The sequence below is a fragment of the Copidosoma floridanum genome, unplaced genomic scaffold, assembly GCF_036245765.1.
Source record: "Copidosoma floridanum isolate Cflo_tuat_1 unplaced genomic scaffold, Cflo_Japanese_pri ptg000030l, whole genome shotgun sequence".
Taxonomy (NCBI): domain Eukaryota; kingdom Metazoa; phylum Arthropoda; class Insecta; order Hymenoptera; family Encyrtidae; genus Copidosoma; species Copidosoma floridanum.
In genome coordinates, this window is record NW_028321907.1 from 4,563,701 (window position 1) to 4,589,821 (window position 26,121).

Here is a 26,121-nt window from a genome sequence, read left to right on the forward strand (position 1 = left end):
GGAAGTGCGAGGGCGGAAGAAAAAAAAAGTGCGCGTCTTTGTGCATTACTCGACAGCTTTCGACGGATTATGCCCCATGAAGATTCCGTGTGTACGCCCTTTTTTTACTTCCGGTACTTTGGTTGCTCTGGTTCTGCAGGGTAATGCCGTTGTAGTGGCATTTATGTGGATTCTTTTTTTTTTTTTTTTTTCAAGCGGGACCCTTCAATAACGCGTGTATGGTCCAACTTTTGCGAAATACTCAAAAAAACAAGCGAACGAATTTGAATTTTCCGGGAAACGGGAAGGTAAAAAAGCAAACATTTACAGCCCCGGTACGCAGTGGATTAAAAAAATACACACATGGGGCACGGAGGGCTCACGAAGCGGAAAAAAAAAAAGAAAAACGAGAAGTTACATCGCTTCATCTGTATTCTCCGGGCGTCGGTAGACTGAAAACACTCGAGCCTCCTTCCCTCCACGCCAATCCGTCTCCTCCTGTCCATTGTACTCTACGTGCGGATCGAAATATCGAATGCCGCTTCGGAGCTGCTATTCGGAGGAAGAAAAAAAGAAGAAGAGGCAACAAACAAAAAATCCAGCGCGTCCGGTCTTTTGGGCATGTTTAGAGGTAGGCGAGCGAAAAAAGTACATATCCCCTGGGAAGGGGAAGAAAAAAATCTCGCGCTAAAACGTAAAAACCATCGGCCGCGCCCCGTCCAGCTTCCGTACCGTAGCTCGGGAGCTATATCGATTTACATCCACACAATGCCCCCACGTACGTGTACTATGGCGAATCTGATGCTTCTTTTTTTTTTGTTTGACTCGTCATTCGGCGGACATTTTTTTAAAACATTTTTATCCGTCAATCCCACAGTTTCAAGCTCGAGTTACACGTGGAGCACAGTTTTTTTGGAGCTACGCGAAACTAAGTGATTTTCCGCTCGATTTGCTTTGCCCCATCATACGTATTTTTTTTTCGCGTTTTTCAAAAAAAACAAAATATCGCCTCGTTGCATTTCGGAGACAATGGAGCTTTGGCGCAAGCATCTTTTGGTTAATTCACCGTCAGACTAATTAAATTTCGAAAACAAAAACCCATCAGGATATCCGGCTAAAGGCACGACGAGCACCTGCCCGGAGTAATATGACATCGTCAAGGGAAAACAACGTGATTATCGGTAAGTCCCGTGTCCTTTAGTTACTTTTCTTTTCCCCGGAACCACTACATATACATATAGCAGAATAACTCGAGGGGGAGGTGGGGGAGGTAAAAAGTGTCTTCGAAGGGGCCAGGACGACGGTCGACTCCCATTAAGGCTCCGTAAACACACCGACTCGGGGGCTTCCCCGCACCCTTTCCTCTTCCTAGATAAAGTAAAGTCTGGTGGTATATAACGTACAGTAGTTTGACCAGAGCCTACAGCTTTCGCCAACTTTTTCGCTCTATCCCCCTCACCACTTCCTTTTCCCTATACATGTATATTCTTCGCTCGAAGACGAGTTAAAATCTGTACATATATATAACAAGGGCTCGCTCGCGCAAAGGACTTTCGACATCAAAGACTTCTTCATAACTATTTCGGAAATTTTTCTTTTGTTCCAAAATTTAAGGACTTTTCCGCCTCTGTGCGCTCTGGCTCTTACTTTCTTTTCAATTTCGCGAGTTGGATGTATTTTTTTTTTTTTTTTTTTTCTTTTTCCCCCATGTCAAAAGACCTGTAGAGCTAAGCGAATATTTGAACGTACACGTAATTGGCAGTGCTTCGCGCTACGTTAATTTGACCGGGTCGAGAGAGCCACCGGCTCCATGTAAATATTGGCTTTTGGAAAAGTTTAAATAAAATTATACCGAGGTACATAATCGTTTAAAAAAAAAAAGGTAAATTCCTTTCACGAAAACTAGACTCACCGATGAAATTAGAAATATGTTCAGCTTATCGATTAAGAAAAGCACAACTTCGAAACGACCTTGCTGTATACAGTCGTACTCCGTGCAACGCCAGACTCTAAAGTTTTTTAATCATCACGAGTGACTCGGCACAGTAGTTTTCAGCGAAGAAAACACAAAAAAGCTCGCAAAGGTCTTATTTACGAGTCAACCATTAAAACTCGACACGTGAGAATCGAGGAATGGTAGGGGAGAGAGAGAGAGAGAAAAAACAAGTGCTGACTGTGGGTATACATTACACATCCCGTGAGCCAGCAAGGGCCAGTCACGAGGACATGCATAATGCAGCTCTCTCTCTCCTGTCCATCGACTTACTGCCATGGCCACCCTGTGCGTTACACGTACATACCTTTTACTACCTCGCCTATCTCTAACTCGTATACGGCTATATCCTCTATCCTGTGTACCATTGATAGGTACGTGCAAAAGCTATACGACACGAAAGGTGTTTTTTTTTTTTTTTTTTTTTCTTTCGTTCCTTTTACCAAGGAAGGGAATTTTTTCACGACCCCCGGGTGCAGGGACGTCGTTATTTCAATGAAATTCGAGAGAAATTGCGTGGAAAGCACATAAAGCACGAAGCCTTCGTCGCTGCTTCTGCTGCTGACTTAATGTTTCGTCGTTATTTCCGCTTTTTCGCTTGATTTGGCGCACCGATATGCACACAATACTCGCTTCCTCGCCAGCCCCATACAGCCGTACCTATCGTGTGACTATATATACTTTATACATACGCGCAAGGATGGCGTGAGCTCTGGCCCCTGCATTTTTTACGAGTGCGTAATGATTCGAGACTATCAGTACACGACGAGCGAAGAACAAGGGATGGTTTATACTGCATTGTGTACATATATATATGGTTTATACTGCATTGTACATATATATGTATATCCGAGAGAGTGTTTTTTTGTACTCGTGTTTTGCCTAAGGTAAATTTAAACTTTGATCTGACCGCCTGCAGTTTGGGCCTGCGATCAAAGGAGCATCCACGATTTCCCGGAACTCTCCTCGCAACAATACCAGTATAGGTACCAGGAAAAGGGCGCGATCGCGTGTGCACGAGGGAAAAAAAAAAAAAAAAAAAATGTCGAGGCAAGGAAATCACTCGAGGCTTGTTCTTTATTTCTTTATACCACAAAGATGGGACTACTCGATTGTACGTCCCCCCGTGTACATGTACGTGTATAAAGTACACACGGGCGGTAAGAAGCGCTCGATAAACGACGCACGCAAACACCCGGAGAGTCATGGACAAACGCAAAGTAACGAGTCGCGTAATATCGGCGTGTACGAGTATAAAAAGGGGGACAGAGAGCTCACACACGCGAACGAGCGAGGGAGGGGGACGCTCGAGCCCAATAATGGCGATTGCATAAAATATGAGACGCTTCTTCTTACTCTCTGTCCTCAAAACTCTGATAATAGAAGGGGCATGGGTCTCGAGGGGAGCTTGCGAGAGCTGTGCGTTTCCTTCCCGAGAGCTGCCGCAGCCTCGAGGGATTATTCTCCGGAGGCCAAAGAATAAGTGCACGAGTCTGGCGGTATGGACGAGTTTGATGGGCGCGTAAGCGGAAGAAGAAGTACCCGCGGAAACTTGGGATTCCATATGCGCGCTGGCTCTATTCAATTCCGACCAAGTGGCACATTGTGGGGTAACGTAGACAGGTAAAGAGGGACGGGTCTCTCCTTTTTTTTTTTTTTTTTCTTTTTTTTCAGTCGGACAGCATGACGATGAGTAAGAACGGACGAGCGTGACAGGGATTGTTAATTTTTCGCTGTCAAGAGAGGGAGAAAAAGCAATGTCGCCACTGGGACTGGGACTTTGTTTGATAGCACAGCTCTGCTCCTTCGTTGACGATTTTATTTTTTTTTTTTAATCAACTGCTTTGTGAAAGTAATTTATATCATTTCATGCCAACTAAAGCGCAAAATTTCTTTAACTGGCGGTTTGGATTCACGTGCAATCCAAGGGAAAAATGTAAAATTTATTTTTAGTTATTTTTGAAAAAAAAAAAAAAAAAACGTTGGACTTTCATGTACGGTTCGATAAAATTCTCGGCTGTATAGCTTGCAAGCTCTCGTCCCCCCTTTCCCTCGATTTCCAATTAGAGTAAACACAGATGCGTCATTCGATTCCGGCGAGCCGACGAATAAATTACCCTTTGCAAAGTCCCCAAATGCACACCGGGAGGAGGGGGGATGTTTCATCACCGGCCTACGAATGATCGAACTGTCAACACGAATAAAGAAAACACGCAACAAGGCGAATTCAAGCGTGAAAAAACCGGCGAAAAATCAAAAAACCTCACAGGTGGGTGGTTTACCCGGAAAAAACTAGGAGGGGGAAAAAATCAAGCCCACATGGGTAAAACGGTACTAGGTATGCGTTAACGTCACCCGGCACTTCCGGTCGGAACGCCCGTGCTTTTTTTCACCCCATGCACAACCCTGCATCTCTATTTCCCTGGTTTTTTTTTCCCCCTCGCTTTCGTGCACTTTCATTCCGGACTATTTAAAAGAGGTGGGAGCCGTTACCACGACAGCAACAGCGATTGTGCGCTATGGCCTTTCATTTACTTCCGTCCTCGTTTAGGGTTTCGAGGGTTCCCCCCTTTTTTTTATTTTCCCACTGGTTGATTTTGAGAAAAGAGAGCTCGAGCTTTTTGGCTGAAACGTTTGCTTCTTCCAAAAGCACCTCCGCTCTCGAGATCGACCTCCTTTGTCGCGTTCAAAAAATAATGCCCCTTTGCGCTCGAATGAGGTGAACCACACGCGGACTTTTATACCCATTAGCGGGTGCATTAGATTTTTCCACGCTGGCATAGATGAAAATAGCAGAAACGCCTTACCGTTTTTTCTCCGTCGCTCGAATGCGAGATGAAGATTTCAAAGCTCAAAATACATCGGTGGCTGCATTAGCGGGTAAAGAGCTTTCGGTGCCGAAACGGACAGCGCGGCGTCGCAAATCAAATTAATCTAGACTGGCATAACGTACTATACCGAGGGAAGACAAAATTAGACAAGAGATAAATGAACTCTCTTGGATGATCCGATGGCTCGTTAATTCGCAGTATGTGGATATTTGAGGGAGGGTCGATATCATTTGTTTCATCCGTAAATATAGATGCAGAAGCTTCGCGTTAATTAGCGTCGATCCAAACGAGCGCTTCCTGCCGTGACAACTCGGGGGTAACTCGATTACATATATGCCGTCGCTTTATATTTTCGTCGTCACTAGCATCGCCACGAAACGCTGAATAACCCACACAAATCACCAGCTCATGAAGAACCACTATAACGACAATAACATCCACCGACGACGAAAGGGAGCAGAGCTGAGGAAGAAAAGCCCCATCTCGCCCCTTTCCACGTACTGCTCCGAGACAATGAATTTCCCTTTCTCTCGGTCTTGGAGTAAAACAAAAAAGCCGTGCTGCATCCCTTGAGCTCTCATCACACCGATACCAAAACAAAATACCTGCTTGAGAAAAAAAAAAAAAAAAAATCCTCCGAAGCAATAAGTTACTGTAATAGTCCGAAACACGTGCCAAGAAGCGTACAGGGAAAAAAGGAGTCATATTAACCGCGAGAACAGTCAAACGTACAAAAGCCAGCTGAAACGGCATCAATAATAAAACGAAGGGCGTCCGCAATAATTGCTAGAGCGCCATCAGTAGGCATAGGTGTATGCATATATATATAGTCGAGGGAGCAAACGACGCTGCGAAATCTGCCGCATCACTCCCGAGCGTGCAATAGAGCGCTACGAGTGTGCACTGCCGGCTCCCCTTACTTTCCTGCATACCTTAATTTCCTTCTCTCCCCCCCACCCCGGTGGCACTCTGTTGGCGCTGCACATCGTTTCGCCAACTGTACACACTTGCGAGCGAGGGCATACATGCAGTCTAATGGTCGAGCACTAAAAGCAACGTGTGTACTTTTGCGCGGGTGTTGGCGTGGACTCCGGTTTCGCGGAGTTGTACTTTGATACGCGTTTGGAAAGTATACACGTATACACGCGCAAGAAAATTAGCGTGCTTATCCCGGTGCCCCCGACTTCAATTGTTGCATTTGTGTGTATTACGAGAGAGAACGCGTAACCATGTATAGGTAACCATGTGGTTGAATGTACGTATATATTGTATGGATGTAATAATAGAAAACGCGGCTGGTAGAGGCTACCCTCTCGTCTACAATAGTTACGCAACGTGCTGCTTCGATTATTTCCCTTGAAACACAGGTATATATGATTTTTTTTTTTTTTATCGTTTCCATGTCTCAAGTCCAAACAGAACCACACTCACATCCTATTTTCCCCTAAAGTGTACAAAACACATTTATTTTTCCGATTTAGTGAAAATCATCCCCTCGCGATACAAGAGAGATCCTCGTACGCCCCGATCACAAGCCTTGAGTGCCTTTGTCTACTACTTACGGTGTAGGTGTACGGAGGCTCCCCCGCCTAATGAGAGTTCAGTCGCTCTCCTCTTATTCATATGGGAAATTATCAAAGGCATGCGCTCCATTTAGCGCACATCCACATCCCTTAAAGCCCCTCCTCCCTTGAATGTAGACACAGGTACATGTGCACACGCGTGTAGGAAAATAAAGTCACGTTTATCGAAAACGACAAGAAGAGCAGGGAGAAAAGAGGGAGGGAGAGGGTTAAAGGCACCTTTGCACGGCTGAGCGAGCGATTTTCAAAAGTGCAGGCCCCAATGTAACCCTATTAGAGGGTAACATCTGTCGCCATCTCTTTTTTTCCACAACGAAAGTGAGAGAGAGAGCTGTCAAAGCACCCCCCATCCCCTCTCTTTCCGCATGTAGCTCCCTTTCTGGTGAGCTTTTTCGAGATGGGAGCTAGGGGGTGCAGCGCGCGCGGATGGAAAAGTTTACGCGCCCCTGCCTCCTCCCTCGCTTTTGACAACTCTCTCGTCCCTTCTCACTCGTTTCACGCGATTATACGAGGGAGGAGCGTGTGTGCGTGTATTGGCGGCAATCGACGCCCGGTTCAGTACACGCTGCTCAGTCGAGAGTGAAGCTTTAATTATGCAAAGTACAAGAGCCGGGCCTTACGTCGGAATTTTCGGTGCCCCGCTTTTGTGCACGTCACCCGCTTCGTCGCCGTCCCGTGGCTCTCGCGGCTCATTAATTTTGGGGAAAACCCCCTGCTTTGTGGGCGCAAGTGCTAGTGTTTTTAATTTTTCATCAAAGGGACGTAAAGTTCCTTTCGATACATTCCCTTTGAGCATCGGTGTAAAACAGTGAGAGTGCGGGTCTACATGTGAGTATCTGCAGGCTAAAAACGGGTGGTTAAATAATTACGAGAGGCTCGTGCTTGCGCACCAACTTTTTTTTCTCCCTTCCATGTTCGCGTCGAGTGTTCATTTTTAATTTCGACCCTCCTCGCGTACAGACTGCAACCACTGCGAATTCTCTCGCTCGAGATTTTTTAGTTGTGCCGTCTATGAGTATAATAAAAAGTACAAACTCCTGCCAAGGCCGAGGCTTGCAGTATCAACATTTTCAACCCTCATACCTCACGGAAGACCTGACCTACACCTGAAACAACCCATCGTTTCGCAATCACTTTGTAAGGTGTGCATCATCGCCACTTGACAGTCAACGTAATAGATTACATCGCAATTTTAATTCACATTCGTATGTACGCGAGCATGCACCACAGGTTTCATATAGGAGTATATGGAGAGCTCACGTAAGCGGCATCGGTAAATTACAGAAGAGGGAGGGAGGGAGTTTAGTGTGCGGCGAGGGTGGGGGCTCACAGAAAACTGCAATTTAGATAAGGGAAATTATCACGAGATAGCGCGGATAAAATTCAAATGGACCTCGGCGCTTGGTCTTCTCGCATACGTGGAAGCTCACGTACACAGAGTACCCCCCAACCCCCTGCATGGAGTTGGAAAGAGAGAACGAGAGCTTGGAATCCCTCGGTAAATTTGTTCGGGGATCGAAAGTGGAATCGTGACCGAGAATTCAGGATGACGGGCAAGACACAGGGTAGTTTTCAATAATTTTTTTTTTTTTTTTCGCTAAAAACTCGCTATTTCTGGAATTTCGTATATATACGTGCCGGAGATTGGCACTGCAGCGGTGGACGCTTGTGACATGTTTTGTATTCGTTCCGTCATTAATTGCAAACAAAACGCTCTCAAAGCTTTCTCACTTTCCTCTCGATGAAATATGCGTAAAGTTTGGAATTGAAAAAGAAAGCCCTTTCGCGTCACTTGATGATAAATAAAACATGGGAGCCCCCTACCTCAGCTGCACTCGGCGAGGAACATCCTTCGAGCTTCCGTCAAGGCAGGCAAGGGTATACACGCATGCCGATGAAAATGCATGAGCCGAGTAAGTAAGTATACATATATAAGTAAGCGCACACGGAGCGCGAGAGCTCGGGCAAGTTGCGCATACTCACGTACATGAGTGTTATACACACCCCACGAGGTGTCGCGCCCCGAACGCCGTAACTCTTCCCCAAAAGGATACATCCCCGTGAAAATACTTTTGCGAATAAACAAACAAGAGTACCTATATCATGCCGCCACGTCGAGGATACGATACACCCTTGCAAGCTCTTGGTTCTTACTTCCTGTACGCAGTGATTTCCAGCAGCTTGAATATTAGGAGCTTCCCTCGTCCCTCTTGGGTGCGTAATGCGTAAGGGTACGCGTGAGCTATCGCGTTGTGGGGGTTGCGGCTTCGAAGTGTGTATATACCTATATATTCATTCGCGATGCCGTGCAAATTTGTACTCAGGCAACGTATATATATATATGTACGGTTTGTATATGCCTTGCTTCCTTTTTTGGAGGCCTCCTTGTGCTGCTCGAAGGAAAGTTCACCCCCTGAATAATGTAGACGTGGTTATGGAACTTGGAAGCGAACGGTGCATTAGAGGCGTGGAGATTTTGTGTTACGTAAGCAGCAGTAGCAGCGTAGTGTTTTTTTCGAGACTGTGTATTATTACACTGCGAGAAGAGGAGGGGGGAAAAGAAAGTAGTGTGCGAGTATCGGTAACGGAGACCCTCTTGACTGGGGGATTAATTTTTCACTGCTCTCGAACAACGAGAGCAAAACAAAAATAAAAGAAAAGCATGTAGAGTATCCGGGAACAAACACTCGGAAAATGAGAGTACAAACACTCGGCGTCTTTTGCGCGCAATGACACACACCCACTACGTATTATGGGGTACACATATATATAGCGCGCAGCTTCGTCTTCCGAGACCCCCTGCAGAGCTTTGGCAAACAAGAACGATTGCCCCCCCCCCCTCGCTCCCATCTCTCCCGTTGGACTATGCTGATCCGTGAGACGACAAGTGTATACGGCTACGTAGCAGCGTGATACGTGTACCTGTATATATATATATATATATATATATATGTATATGTGTATACATACTACTACTACCATTACTCCTCGTCGACGTCGTGGCCTTGCATCCCAATTTCGGCTTATCCACTCGAAGCAGCTGTAGGTGCGCCTATACGTGGTACGTCCATACCGCCCCTTGCACTCTTACGTAAGTACACACGGTACGGAGGAGATGGTCTCTTTGGGGGGGGGGGAGTGTCAGACGAGCGTGACGTCATCGGTGAGGCTAATATCGTGACGTCACGGGTGATGTTCTGGTGTTACAATACATGAAGGGAAGTGAAATCGTAATACTTGGGGTTGAAGCACTGAATGCCAATGTTTGGTTTGCAATGTAAGTACTATTCGATCAGACGGGGTCACGTTACAATAAAAAGTGACAGGAACTATTCGCATGTTGTTCATCAATACTGTTTTTTTAACACCTAAAAATATGTCGCCCGTAATTTTTTTCGAGAAGTATATTGTTTCCACAAAAATTAGCAAATTTCAACATAAACTGGGTGTGTCGAACTGCACATGAGTTTGAAAAAAGACAGCTTGGAAATAATGACGGAATATTTTTTAAAAAACAGCATATTTTTGTTGGTAATTTACGAGTGCTCTTTTCTGAAACTGATTACGCACACGGAGATTTTTTTCCAAATGAAGTATTTTTCTCGAATCACGGAGATGTTTTCCAAAGAGCTTTTCAAAAATTTCAATTTCAATCGATGCAAAGCTCCCTCTTCGACTTTGCGGAGGCAAAAATAAAATATCGAGAGTACGAATTTACCACGATCTCTCCGATCCCTGAGAGCACGCGCATGAGAGAGTAATTTTTTTTTTCTACTCCTATACTGCTGTAGCACGGGGGATCGGACGCGTTATTCTCTCAACACAGACGACTCGTATTACGTATCCAAGTATTTCGGGCAGATGAAATGTTTCTGTTTTTGAATATCCGAACTCGTTTGTTTTTTTTATTAATCATCGTTTTGTCTTATTTTTTTTTATTTTTTGGAAAAGAAAGACCACGCATTGGATTTTAATCACAAAAAGTTTTCATTCATCGAAAAAGGATTCGCGAGACATTTTTCATTAAAATATGTTTTCAATAGCCGCATGTGTTGGTGTGGCTGCAGCTCGTCGCCCCGGAAATTGATCGTTTGTGAAAAAAAAGACCCCTGACCAAACAAAAAAAAATTTGACCCACCAAAACAAGGGTGTCCCGAAAGAAACTTGATACACACGCGTGACGCACGGCAGCTCGTGTTACGCGTGTGTCCTTTTACCACGTATTATGTACAAGAGGATCAAACTTTTAGTTCGCCTTTCTCCCTTCTACATATATATATATATACCTATACCATCACCACCAACCACGTTAGACTTGGATCGACACTGCCTATATATACGTATACTCTTCCTCACCGCAGACCAAAGTGCCAAAGTCCCAAAACCCCGTTCAGGTGCATATACTATATACATGTATGGGTTGGTAGGTATCTGTACTCACCGCGAGACTTTTTCACCCGAGTTTAATTGCCTCGAACTCCGTTCGAAATAAATTAAAACCTTCCCCTTCTCCCACTTCCATCCACAGTTTCAGTTTCCCAAACTTGTATTTTAGTTACGTATTAGCTGCTGAAAGCCGCTAGAGATAGAGATAGCCAACCATACACCGATCCATAAAACAATGCCTCCAAGTGCACGCGTAATGCATACACTGGTATACATACAGGGCAACGCGAATGAATTGCCCGCGAAAGGCTGAGCTTCAATTTAAACACAAAGACCATGCGTCGTATGTGTTATTCAAGTGCTACAAGTGCGCAGGTATGAATGGTAGATGCTTACCTATATATATGTGTGTGTAAGGATCCAAGAGAAAAACACGCGAAAGAAAATTACGCAGCTGTGGGTGGGTGCGGTGATGTAGGAGTCGAGGTAATTACGCGAAGACGGTACAACGTTGAAAATTACGCTTCACCTCGAAACGATTTTCACAATGCACAACAACTGGGGTCCTTCTTGGCGTGAAGAGCACTCTCCAACAATTGCACCTCGCCTTTTCATCAAAGTTTGTTTCCTACGCCAACGTGCAACCCTTGCCGGGGCGCGTGTACGCGCGAACGCGTTGCTTGCTACAACTATACACATATATACACACACACATATATATATGTATATATATACCATCAGGGCGTGAACAAACAATACGAGATCGCAACAATGGTACGGGTTGAGGAAGACGAATTTATTAAGTCGTTGTCGAGTGGGTAGTTGGGAGTATAGAGCTATTCGTTTGTTGCGCAGTGTCGAAGTTTTGGTTTGATGCTGAACCAAGTCTCAGAATCAGCGTTATTGTTTCCGTGGATTTACTCAAAGAGGAGCGATAGGGACGAGACGCACTATTGAGTGTCTAGTCAGACTTGGCAGTAACATAGTCAGGGGGTGATCAGTCGTGTAAACTATGTTTGAGTAAAAAAGTACGACTGATGAAGCAACGTAATAATTCCCGTTGATTAACGCATAGGCTCATAGCATAATTGTACAAGTAACCCTTTGGAATTTCGTAGCCGAGGAGGAAGCGGAACGGACGGCTCTGATGTCCAATTTTTCTGTTTGCTATCTTATGATTTTTTTTTTTGTTGATTTTGACACGTATACAAGACCAATGGAAGCCCCAAAGGCTGCAGCTGGTGCTCGTGGGCCTACCAGCTGCTATCTCGGATGACCCACAAATACAACGCTCCTATATGTACGGCCGAATTGAAACAGAGGGATATACCGCTGGTATACCGTGCGTGCACTCATCAAGGCCATATACTATGCAGTTTCTTTCTTACTGGCTATCTTATTTATGTATTCATTATCGATTTATTACGAGTCGAGTGAGAAAATAATTTTTCAGGATCACGATTTCTTGTAATAACATCAGTTTTCTGTACCTTATCATTTTTTTAACTAAAAATTGACTGTATTGTTGATAAGCAATTTAAACTAATGCAGCTTCTACTGACATTTACACCTTGAACACCTTTACTGATGAATTTTACAAAATTATGTGTTTTTTTTTGTTTGGTATAGTTATTACAACGATAGAGGAAGAGATAATGATTAAATGAAGGTGCATATAATGAGAGACCAACTTGACACTCGTCGCGAAAACCATTTCATCAAAATTCCATTCGAGGTATAGCTATGTAATAATATTCCGACTAAGAGCGCAGTGCCACGACCAAATGACTTCCCGTAAGAGCCCAAACTCGACTCTGCAGGTCTTTATATACTTCCCGTCGTTCTTTCGCATTGGCCCGCAACGCCGAGCGTTTTCCCCTGTACACGTTAAATCTGCTTTTCCTCCTCCTCGTCCCATCGCCGTACACCAGAGAGCAGAGACCGACATCAAACGGAATGCACAAGCCTATACATATCGGACCAGGTAACCGCGAGACCGAGCGGCTCCCGATGGCTGCGGGATTTTGCATTCAGCGCGCCAACTTGCAAACGAATCAAACGCCCAGACATTTGATCAAATCTTTGCCCTCCCTCACCCATCGCTCGCTACTCTCCCTTCATCACGTATTCAACCCAGTCTTGTTTGTTTCCGTCTCCCGGCGTTTCTTTATTTCCTTATTCTCAGCTCCTCCGTGTGTTCCCCGACGAGGGTAAAGACAACTAATTAGAACGGGTACGCTCCGAGGCAACATCCGCCACAACGTACGCATATATACCTCTCGACGCGGAATTGGGAATTTTACGCCTCGATGTGTCGTCTTCCACCATGTCGGAGATATGCACGATTTAGCTTTCCACTCGAAAAGAGGACCTCATCTCGAATAACATAGTAGATCCGTCACAATTTCGCATATACGAGTCACAATCTCGTATATATTTTTTTTTGCTTTTCGTGGTAGTCCTTTACGGGGGCAAAAGGGACTTTTATTTTGTTCTCCTCTAAGTCAGAGGGCAGAATAACCGCCGGCTTTCTTTTTTGCCGCCCGTATAAGCCCTGCGAGCTTCAATCTGGAAATTTATATTTTGAACAAAAGCTCGCCATACATATTTGTGCGGGGGAAAAAAAAATAGAAAAGAATCTGCTGCTCGTCCACTTGACAGTACGAGTAGAGTTAAAGAGCTTTTTACTGTGAATCCTCTTTGCCCCGATTTAATAAAAGAACACTGTGCCTTGTTCCGCAAATAATCACTTTTTCCCTACTGAATTGCAAAACCCGAGCGCCCCGCTCTCTTTCTGTCATGAAAATGCAACGGGTCTTAGATACACTTTTCCCAGTGTCTGTCGTAGCTTGGGATTTTCGAATAACAACAACTGCCTTGGGATGCGGAAAATGCTGATCAAACAACCTTCCGACATCCGTTTTGTTCACAGATGGGATAATGATAAGAAAAAGAAAAGTTCAGTCGTTCTTGTTTTCGAAATGAATTGACACTGCGATGTTGCCTGCAAATATCGGTTGGAAGAAGTCCTCGATTCTGTCAAACGAAAACGTCAAACCACGAAAACAAACGAAAAAATTGTCGCCACGCAGCCTCGTCAATACCGAAACAATACCACCAGAGGGAGGAGGAAGAGACAGGCGTTCTTTATCCATATCCCGCAGTTTTACACGGACATATCAGTGACACACCGGTATCACGTTCATCATTGTTCCGGCGCCGGGATGCCCCGTCCTCCTTCACCCCTTGTACCCGATAACCATTTATCGACGATGCGTCCATGTACCTACCGCGTGTCCCATCGCGATTCATTTTCAGCTAGAACAGCAACGGCTCTCCACGTGACGGGAAAGCGTCACATCTAACAAGCACCCCTACCTCCTCCGACCCCCGTTGTACATATAACGACTTTTAACCTCGTCGCGGGGAATTTGAGGGGGCAAGCTGAGTGACTGATGGCTCAAGCGCGGCGGATGTACTTGGGGCGGATGTTGGACGGGGGTTATTGCAACGGTATATTCATAACAAGGGGTGGATTGTACGTATAATATGTCGTTGTTTTTTTTTTTTTTATCCTAGAGAGTGTCATTCATACATTTTATAATTGGAAAACGAATATTTCTTAATAACATTACTTACTGATAAAAGGTACGAGATAATTTATTTGCAGCTTTTTTTTGTTGCATTGCACGTGGATTTAAGGACAGATACAAGCTTATTTGATTTTTAAAATTTTTTTCATTTTTTTTATTCTGATTAAAACTTTTTTTTTTTTCTATCAAAGCTTACAAAATGTTTTCAATTGATAAAAATTAAGTATTCGATTTGTAGCGTTGATTCGTTGTTTTACGATATAAAAAAAAAAAGTTGTTGTTCATTAAAATCATGGAAAATTGTATAATTTTCTCAGACTGCATTTGTTCGCAGATAAAAATTCACGTGTCACGAATAAAATAATGATACCATGGTAGATTTCTCTCTTCCTTTGATAAACGCATAAAGCACCCCTATAAGGAAACACCGTTCCTCAAAACATTGAAAATAAAAATGTGACTCGATAGAAAAGCTAAGAAAAAAATTTCATCCCATGCACATGTATAAATTCGTTTCAACAAAAAAATAAAATGCACAAACTTACCAGACAGCCGAGGGGGAGGGTTGAATCTTCTCTCCGAAATGAAAGGGCCTCTCAGTTGCTACAGACTGACCGAAAAAACCTCCGTCTCCCCGAAACGACTTCCTAGTAAGCAAGCAACAGAAAATAAGCCACGGGAGCAGATAACGTGAGTTTCGTCTGCACTTCACCAACGCGCTCCGTCAGGCTCATCAGTCATCTCGCGTCTGACCCAAGCTCACACGCAAATTCAAACGCAACGCGCGCAACTGCTCGAGTATTCCACGGCGCAGATACCTATATATATATATATCGAGACGTAAAATAAAACTCACGCGTATCCTCGGAAGGGGGTCGGCGGAGCGAGAACCACCCCCACTAGCGTGGGACGAGAACACAGCACGCGGCAGCTAACGCGTCAAGGTCTCGGATGTTCCATCTATCGCGTTGTCCACCAAGTACCCGGGGTGAGTTTTACCTCCGAGCTTATGCTCGCCTGCACTACCCTGGACTATATGCTGCTTAACTCGATGAAAAACAACAACACGACGACGACGACGAAGAAGAACCCCTATGCGAGCCGTATGGAGGAACCGTGCGCGAAACCAGTCGGGGATGAACTGAGCACTGCACGCAGCCCAGCGAGCAGACGAAGCAGTTGGGGGGAGGGGGTGGCAGCGCCGCGCACCCAACCTAACCCCAAGCCGCGTTTCAGTCCTTTCGTTTGCTCGCAGCTGCGGCGACAGACATTGCGAAACCCTCTCGCACACTGCCCGCGCAAGCGTCTCCGTTCCATCTACCCTGCGTGTATTTGGTACCCGTATATATATACACATTATAAGTGGGGGGGAGGGTAGTGTGCGTGGGCGGAGCGAGCCGCGCGTAAATTATTCCGGCGAAATTTTTAAGCAAACAGAAAAAGCGAAAGACAGAGGGAAGTACGTATATATATACATACTGGAAAATATAGCGGGAAATTTCATTATCTGCACTGCGTGTATACCTTACATATGTATAAATATATACACGACCGAACGGATCTTTTCTTTTTTTTTTTTTTTTTTTTTTTTCATTATTCGTGCAGGACGCGCGTGTTTGAGCAAGGGTTGATGAGTGAACTTACGGCTCGTCGGATGTATCCGGCGGAGAGTTGAGATGTACCTATACGCGTAATTTCCGTAATTACGAGAGGAAGGGTAGTTCTGGCAAAGGTAGATTCTGCTCGCACGAGTTTTTTATATACCTCGTGGGGAGCTCGTTCGTATAGTCAATTAACTAACTCAACGTATTACCTGACTGCAAGTGGTTGATGGCTGCGTTTGGACCCACGTCTTATGGGGACAAAAGAAATTTCACGTTTCTCTGACACGTGTGTAGGTTCGATGAAAAATCAATTTATTTTTATATCATGGAAAAATAATAAAACATAGTTGTTGGTACATGCTTTTGGAACTTGTTTTATTTCGTTTGTGATATTATGGGGTGAATGAGAGACGCTTTACTTTACTGAAGTGTTTTACGATAATCTGAAAAAAAAAATTTTTTTTTTTAATTTATAAATATTTTTTTCACAAGGGTTTTTCCACTCAAAGTGAGGTTGAAATACAACAATAAATCAATAATACAAAGTATGTAAAAAAAAAATCTTAAATAAGAGTTAAGTTTTTGATTTGATTAAAGCTCACCTTTCCAGTTCAGAAAACTTTTATCATAATATTTTTCCAAAATTATGTATTCTACGTTTTTTTTTTTTTTTTTTTTTTTTTATGAAATCGCTCATGAAACTCATCTGATTCGATGTAAGTTGCAGTAAACATTTTTTTGATAATCATTACAAAAACAAGAAAAAAAAAGTTAAAACGTTCATTAATTTTCTTGTCATAAAACTCCATGCGCTCCTACAAATATATTGAAGAGGCGTTCGTGATCCTTTTCGATAACCATTAACCTACAAACCCACTGAACAAGACAACAAACCCTTTCGACTACACCCCTCTGTCAGAGTCACTCCCGTTAATAGCCCGTAAAACGAGCTCGACCTGACAATTGGTATCACATCCAACAAACTCGACGTGCTCCGTACATATCTATATATACTGCTCCCGTACTGTCCCACCGAAGATGTCTCGATCAACCAAACATATACGCTCGTCCTCCATACCTACATATACTCGGCACCCGCATTTCAAACGCCACTCGTGTACACGTATGTACAACGCGCGAGGGCACAGATTTCTCTCGATCACAGTCATTACCGGCTATGGTCTGTCAGTTTGGTCCTGACGTCAAGTGAGTATACAGGGAGGGTGAGCTTAACAAGTCCTAGGGCTGAATGTGTGGCCCCGTCGGCGATCGGATCGAGTGGACGTGGCCTATATGATACGTGACGGGTCCGAGGAGGCTTTTACATCTCCCGAAAGCGAGCCAAACCGGATGGGAAACGTCAACGGCAAATTTTATTCCCTCTCTCATTTTTCACTACCTCCTCGAGCTTTTCATGGAACATGCAGGTGTGCGTCATCTTTTTTTTTTTTTTTTTAAGCGAGAAAAAGGTGTAAGTTCTTTCTCTTGTCAGTTGGCGTGCTTGAATAGGCTTACGGAAAAACACGGGAGGGGAGTGAAATAGACGTGCAAGCGAGGTAACGTATACGCGTGTTTCTGTGATTGAGCGCGAAACAAAATGCGGCCTCGTGTATGCGGTGCATAATGCGTGCTGGGAAATGGAATTTCGCGAAAAATATGTTTCTACATTTTTCAGACAGTTTCTGGGTTTGAGCGGGAGTATACACGTGCATGCGTTTGCTTTTCACGCTTTTCGGTATAGAAAAGTGTGTGGTTTGCGGCAAGGAAACGAAAAGTTTGCTTTTTCTGGTGTTGGGGAGAAATTGCTCGTCAAATTTTTATAACTATTTTCTTGAGGCTGCGATTTAGGTTTGATATAAATTTGGAGAATAATTAGTAAAGTTATCTTTTAGAGTACAATTTTTCGAAATATGAAGGGCAAATAGTGAAATGGCACATTAGTTTGAATTATAGAAAAATAAAAGGTTCACATGCTTCCCTATTAATTTCCAAGTTGAAGAGTCGGATTAGTGTCATCTTAAAATTTTTCTTGAAGTTTCTCTCATATGTTGGAATCAGCCTTGGTAGGTATTTTATACCCTTTACACAGACTTACATCTTTCCCGTAAGCAGCATATATACCAGTCTGTAATATTTCACGCGTTATTCTTTTCACAGTACTCTCGGCTCAGGTATCCATTATTTTTCGAAATTAATTATTTTTAGCTTTTACTCCTCAATTTTTTTTTCTTTGTCTCCAAAAGACATGATTTTACCAAAAATGTCGAAATTCAGGAATTTTCAGCATTTAAATGATCTCAATTTCATCTACTATTTATAATTTTATTTGAAAAATTTACCATACAATATACATTATTTTAACTTATACCATTGTGTATTATTATCCAGCATTTAAATAACTGATAATATATATTTCACTTTTATCTTTAACTGTCTGATTACATTATATTACAAATCAAACAGAATGAAATTTGCTACAATGTAAAAAATAAAAAGACAGTCTGCACAAACTATTTGTATGGAATTCCATACGACGCATTTTCGCTGGTAACATTTACATAGTTGTTTTAAATAACGTATTACAATATACTTTTTCAAGTTTTTTTAGAATTTTTGTAATTTGACAAAAAAAAAAATTTTGTGGTACAATTTTTCCACACACTGGAAAACCTACGCCGTACACCAGAAAATGTTTTCCGTACACTTTTGTATGAACAACGTGGAAAATTTGGTTTCCACTCTAAAAATAATGTGAAAAACATCCGCAGACTATTACGAAAAAATCGTTCAACAAATAGCTTACGTGTCAAACGAGAGTTTCCGAATTTCAAAAATTTTTGCAATTAAATAACAGAATCATTATAACATTCGTAAAATTATTTTTTAATTTTGTTCCTTTCAAATCACATTTTAGTGAAACATTGGATCATTTTCTTGTAATTATAATTATTATAATAATTGATAAAGTAGTATTATAGCTGGGAGTAAGCTTTTTAATGCTACTACGACAATTAATATACGCTGATTAGCATGTGATACATTAACTTATTTAAAATAGTTAACTCGCTGATAACTTGAAAGTGGTAAGAAAAAAAAAATAAATAAAAAAAATAAAAAAATAACACTATTGTTTATTATTTTTATTTGTATATTTACTTGAGTCATTTATATGTTATGAACAAAGAATTTTAAGGAAAAGTAGTTAGTTTGAAGATGATTTAATCATTGAGTTTGAATTAAATTTTTTTGTAGTGTTATAATAAAAAATTCAATACTTAAAGATTTTTGTCAATATCTATTATAATTTTATTTTAAATTAAATTACGAGACAAACAGTACTCATCCACTGAAGTGACTTTATAATTGTTTAACAAATAGCATACCGGCATCATAATTTATTAAATGCCCTGAAGCCATGCAGAAAATAATAGTGACTGATGGTATGGTATGTAACATTGAAAGTTGAAAAGACAGATACCTGCCTTGCTCGCAGCGAGTTTTATCTACAACAAACCTAGTAAATATCTAACGCATCTCATTGGATAAATTATTTATATGGTAAAACTTGATTTAATTGATTAAAATATATTTATTTAATTCACATGTTAACTCAACATTCATGGTACAATGGGTCTTGGAAGAGAAGCACACAATTTCAATCTATTATTAGCATTTATTATATATTTCTAAAATTATTTTATTTTATTTTTATTTTATTTATTTGAAGAACTTGCTAGTAAAAAATAATTTCTAACAAATAGTTGAAAACTTTGCAATTAATTTATACTATCACTAATTCTCAGTAATTAAAAAACATGTAATTTGCTTAAACATAATGTTCCGTAAACATATAAATTTAGGTTGCTTTAATTATGCTTATTAATTTAGGTTGTTTCGGATACATTAGAATACAAAAATTATATGTTACTTTAAATTATATCTTATGGGAACTTTGAAGAAAAATCACGTACTACTTTACTTTCGTTGAGAGAACCAAAATTTCATTCCCAAAATTACAAATGTAGGTACACGCGTCACATTATTTTTCGAATCTTTTATGTTCATAATTGATGTGCTGATCTTGAAAACTGTAATCATACAAAATTATATACGAACGTATCATATACACCTAGAGTAAGTAAAACAGCAGTCAAAGGAAGTACGAACAAATAATTCACCTGATCATCGTGAAGTACGTACGTGAGTTAGTTTGACGTTTATTACAGAGTATTTGAGCTCCAGCAAAAATTGCGTATATTGTGCATACGTATATGGTTACAAGCTCGCGAGGGAGGATTAATATTACCCACGAATGAGAAAGAGAGAAAACAAATGCTTCAGGAAACACGCTGCACTGGTTCCATTCCTATCGCAAAATGCAAATTTTTCGCCCCTCTCAAGGTCGACAGACGCTAAAATTTATGAATTTTCAGGGATGTTTTTTTTTTGTTTTTTAATTTAAAAAACGGTGCACCGTGTGAGTAATACATTATTCGTACAGTATTTATTATTAACGCAACATGTAACTCCTCAAGCGGAAAAATTACGCCAAAGATAATTTTCATGGAAGTATCATATTCAACGGTAAATAATCCCACATACATAACATTTACTTCATACAAAATAACAAGTTGGCAAAGTAGCAGTTCACGCTACGTTGATCAAAGAAAAAAAATTAATTACCTACATCCCAATAAGGATCAAACATTAAAAATAAGCGGCAGTTCTACGGGTCAACTGGTCGAGTGGTCCAATTGTTAAACGGATTCTGAGGCAGAATGGCCCCTCACCCAGCAGAGCCAATATTCTTTTGTCAATAAGTATCTTTTTTTAACATTTGGCCACAAATATATATATGTATAAAATCTCGGGAGTAACGTCAAGTAAAGGTATTTAAAGTCACGCTTGAACGTCATAAGAGTTCATTTCCGGTCGAGTCTCACAAAAGCCGTGTGGTAGCTTCCGTCTCGCTATCGCCAAAGTCCATATGAATAATCTCCATACAGTGGCGGAAGTTGAAAGTAAGTTCACGCAGACCAAACGTATTTTTTTAGCTTTTGCAGAGAACCCACTTGATATTCAGAATGTTGTTGGATCGTCGAGACTTGACCACCATGATTTTAGTAATTTTAATCAACTAAAAAAAAAAAACAATTTTACCTACCCGCATGAACTCCCATCCAACTACCTCCGCTTTTGACTTTGGCACTGATAACCAGGGCGAGTGAGCATATTATGCATTCACCGGCTGCTACTCCCAAGGAATAACTTCCTATTTTATGCCTGCACCAGCGCGAGGAACATAAAGGGGGAGAAAGAGAGCAGCGACCGTGAGCCTTAACTGAGCACCGGTTGCACTGTCACTGTCAGTCTTGGCGCGCGCGTTCGCCCAAACAGGTGCGCTCTGTGGTGCTCATTCAAACCTCCTTCGAGCCTTTCATGTAATATACGCAGTTGGGTTTTGTTGGTGTTTTTAGTTTTTGGCGTTGCTGCGGTTTCGGCTTTGATGATGTTTCGTCCGTAGAGACGGAAAGCTCAAAATTACCTTTTCGATGGAGAACTCAACGTGTGTCCAACCAAGTAACGTGAGTATTTTTTTTTTTATTTTTTTATTTTTTCAATTTCATTAAGGTACAAACTTTCTGACATTTTTTAGTACTGACTTTAAACACGAAAGTATTTGATGAACGATTTTGTATTTTTTTCCCTCGATGATTTTGATTTCATTCATACATTTCTTACGCTAAATCATGTATAAAATTTGGCGTGGGTGTCTTTTATAAGAAAAGTTCAAATTGTAAATTGAAAAAATTTGAAATTCTTCAGTTAACAACTTGATAAAAATAGAATCATTTTGTTCCAAGTACGATTTATGACTAATAACTAACTGACGTAATGTCAAAACTTCGAAAAGTTGTATCCATATATATGTATATTTAGTTTTTTTACAGCTGCACGTTATTTCGAAATTTCAACCTATAGAAAATGAGTCATTGATGACGAATTGTACTCGTAAAAATATCATTCTATTTCTGTCAAATCGTTAGTTATTGAGTTGTACTTTGTGTTCTATTCAGAATTTTCACTTTTCTTTAAAATACACTCGCCATTTTTTAGAGAAAAGTGAATTAAATAGCGTTGCAGGACAAGTTTGGGTCAATCGGTTCAACGCGAGTTCAATAATGAAATCCATGCATTCTTTTTTTTTTTTTTTTTTTTTTTTTTTAATGATCTGTAATTTTCAGCCTATTGTTATCTAATTCACGTGCTATAAGTTCCAGTATGCCAACACAATACCTACGAAGCTTTTCTTCAGCTCTCGTAGATCTTTGCCCCTTGAGAAAGTAATAAGGGTATAAAATATTTCAAGTAAGTATATATCCCATTGCGAGCCTTCGGGCACATATCGGCGAGACTCGGAACAATGACAAATTACCCGCATCCTCGTAAGTCAATGAACTTGCATAACGATGCGACTGGACAGTGCTGAAAGAGCATCAATACAAAAGTGAAAAAAAAAAAAAAAAAAGAAACGACAAAAAGGGAACTTTCGATTCCTCTTTGGTTTTGTAACAAAAGAATTTTAAAAGAAGGCCAACCGTGTGCACGTCCCTCTGGGAGCTCCTCCTTTATCGCTCCTTGGCGTGTTTCTCCAAAACATCGTCCCGAGCCAGATGTATAATATTATACAGTACACATAATATGTACCGGAGGTGCACATTACACTTTTTGGCGCGCCGTACACAAAAGCCGGTATAGAGAGCGAGGAGGAGTGAATGTTTCAACTGCGAGACAAGCGATAAAGGTGGATGGGCACATATATGCACAGTGTATATACGAAGGGGGAGGCCGTCACGCAACGCTACCCTCGATAGGGTGAGGCGAGAGAAGGTGTACGCGATCGCACGGACGGCATGACAACACAAGCCCCATCACTTTTGATTCTGTTTGCTTTGTCTGTATACCTGTACGACTATACGTGCGTACAATTACGCTGGCCAGGGCATTATGCACATGATAAATGTATGTGTTCGTGTTTGCGCGCATATAGGGGGGGGGGGAAAGGTGGCTTTATCATATGCGCTCGTAGACGTGCAAAGGAGTAAAATAACGCCAAGCGTCTAGGGTATTCGTAATTTTTTAACCGATCGCTTATTTCCGATTCTAAATTCTTTGATGATTACTTACGCGTAGTGTGAACTCTTCGCTATTTATTCTGATTATTACCATATATCATAATATTCTTAAAAGCTCATACAGGATTCGATTGAGTAATAAAATATGTAATTTTCCGAATTCTGTCTGAAATAATAGTACCAATATTTGTACAGGGAAGTAGATCAATTACATTGAGCTTTTTTTAAATGATTGTCAGATACAAATCGCAGCGATCGAGACGATCAGATGTATGCACACTGAAAACACATATATGCCCACAAGAAAGAAAGTTGGAAATTAGATAACTTTCAGTTTTGACGCTCACTTCTCTGAGTATATTAGACACTTGCTCGTAATAAAGTTCAGAAGTTTCCGTTCAGGTACAATGGATACACGCGAACTATCTTCCCAGCCATGAGCCATCGGCTAACATGCCCATAAAGAACCACATCGTTTTGCGGTGTATGTACAGATTTACGACATTTTAATTGAAGATTTGTATCAAATTATTTTTCTATTGTAATTTGGAAAAAATTGGGTTATTGGATACCAGTCAACCATATGTACGACGTAAATTATAGCATACATGTTAAACTATTTAGTCATACTAGTATGCTATACATATTATGAGTTGTTAGTTGATAAAATTCATAATACATGTCTGAAAGCCAAATAAAAGTTTAATCACTCATTTAACTAGAATGTCGAGGCCATTAAACCAAATCTCCGATTATAATTACAATTACCACTATATAAATATTTAATCCATCATTTGATATCACAATCAGAGAAAAAATCATACATAAGGAAGAGATCATCCCAATACCAAACAATATGATTCATCTTTAAAATTTGAAAATAAAAAAACTTTTTTGCCTTTTGTTTCAAAAAATCTTTCGTTCACTGATATTCCTATGTACATATTTTAACACGTAACCTTTACCTCTAAAGTAAGCCCATGTCAACCACGCACTCACAAGACTACCAACCACCACCATCCGGAACTCGGTACACCACATGCACCAGCACTGGGCAATCGAACCGTGAAGCCCTCCTTGCGTATATTTTGTATAGTGGTAATTAAAAAGCCGGCCGGTAGGCAACGGGTTAAGTACATGTACACAAGTGCACACACTGGAAATCGACACAGTCGGTTAGTAAGGAGGCCGGCCGCTAGACACTGTGGCCCGCATTTTGACCGGTGGACGTTACGAGTCCTTGCCTCCACGAGATACTTATAAGGAAATACATTCATGCTATTCTAAGGAACGAGAGATTATGCGCAAAACTTGTTTTTATGTCGAGTACCATTATTATAATTGAATGGGAGCAGACGTCTCGTTACTGCCACGTTTCTGTTTCTCGTTTCGCCAATACATCGGATCCATCGATATTTGGCTAGAGTAAAATAAAAAACGTAACTGACCATTTACTCATGATAAGCATTGTTATGTAAAATTAATGGGCACTACTTTTTAACAGGTACACATATTGCAACTTTTTTTTAGTTTTGACTTCCTCCAAGTTAATTGTGTACGACGATAAGGGTTCCAATGAAAATGTAAGAAAACGATAAAAGCCCCCTACCTACAATAATAGGTACAATTTCACGACAAATTAAAAGAACATGAGCAAAATTAATAATAATTTAAATAATTAATTTTAACTGTAAGTTTACTACATAAGCTGGCTAGAAACTCGTTAACGTACATGAGTAAATGGACTAATAACATGTTGACGAGTTTTTAGCTAATTTATGTAGTAACGTTTCTACCAATAGTTATTAGCTTTCGCAGTTTAAAAATTTTCTGATTTTCCGCCTAGTCAATCATTTAGCACAACTGCACACATGTGGGTACAGCATCTTATTTTTTCGAATCCTCGTAACGATATATTGCACGTATTCTTCAGATATCCGATTTCCGCATCTCCCATACGAGACCAACACAAATGTAACGGCTCTTCGCTTTCCGTGCAATGGGTTAAGATTAAAAAAAAAAATAATAATTGAGAGATAATCAGGTTCATTCAGTGTCTAATCTGAAACAGTAATCATCGACTCACGGCATTACATACATTAGAAACGCGCCAGCCGTTTCCGGGCATCGGCCTTGCCATCGAGCCACTGACCACGAATAAGGCTCTCTTGTGCATATAACAAACGCGAAGAAGAAAGGATGAAGTCTCTGCAGTTGGTTATTCTCTATACATGTATACGTATCGGCAAAAGAGCATGACGCGTTTTTTGTGATTTCATTAGTTTATTACTTGTTTATAGGAGTTTCCGATTTTTCTTCAGCCAAGAAAAGTGAAAGTAGGTTGTCATGAAGAGAGTACATCGGACTTGGCCGGCTGTAAATTTTTTATGTCAGTTGTTGCGGTTGTACGCGCTGAAAGCAATTGGTATAGCCCGTGTGAATGTCAATGGGGTGTTACAAAAATTTCAGGGAGACTCGACGCCGATTATTGGCGTTACAGCCTATTTTCTGCTTGTTACCTGACAAATCTGTACTTCTTTTACGATCATAATTAATGTTCTTATAGTAGGTCCTATTTATCAGACTTCCATTTTTTTTAAAAGAAGCTTTCGTATGGTTTCTAAGTACAATTTTTAGAGTATACTTGATATTACAAGACTTTGAAATAAACTACTTACCTTATATGACGTCCATTCATGGTGTATATAGTCGGTCATTAGGTTTTAATCCTGGTTACTGATTGTAATGACGCAGAGCTTGAATTTTTCATTTTAAAATTCTCATTGCGGCTGAAACATACAAATTTTCCAAAATTACAGTAATTAAGGTTTTTGTAGTGAATTTGTAATTAAAAGAAAAATGTACAATTATTAAATTTATTGGTAGTTGGAATATGAATTTTTTTTCGCTTTTGTAAAATATGTACATTCAAGAATAATGAAATACTTTTACTTCTTAATTTCAACCATTTATATCTTGAGCTAGTCACTATTTTTTATAAATGTCAAATTTTGAG

The 26,121-nt window shown here is 40.9% G+C and overlaps 1 protein-coding gene across 3 annotated transcripts in view; it reads right to left on the minus strand.

Moving 5' to 3' along the window:
- The window catches only part of Fstl5 (follistatin-like 5), a 152,232-nt gene extending 136,787 nt beyond the window's left edge, over nucleotides 1–15,445 (minus strand). For 2 of the 3 annotated variants that reach the window (XM_023390223.2, XM_089596540.1), the window contains exon 1: nucleotides 14,911–15,089. The gene's annotated coding sequence lies outside the window, so the exon portion shown is untranslated. Of the gene's footprint in view, nucleotides 1–14,910; nucleotides 15,090–15,221 lie in introns of those variants that run through there. The other variant, XM_089596539.1, reaches the window with a different exon arrangement.
- Nucleotides 15,446–26,121: the final 10,676 nt, after the last annotated feature.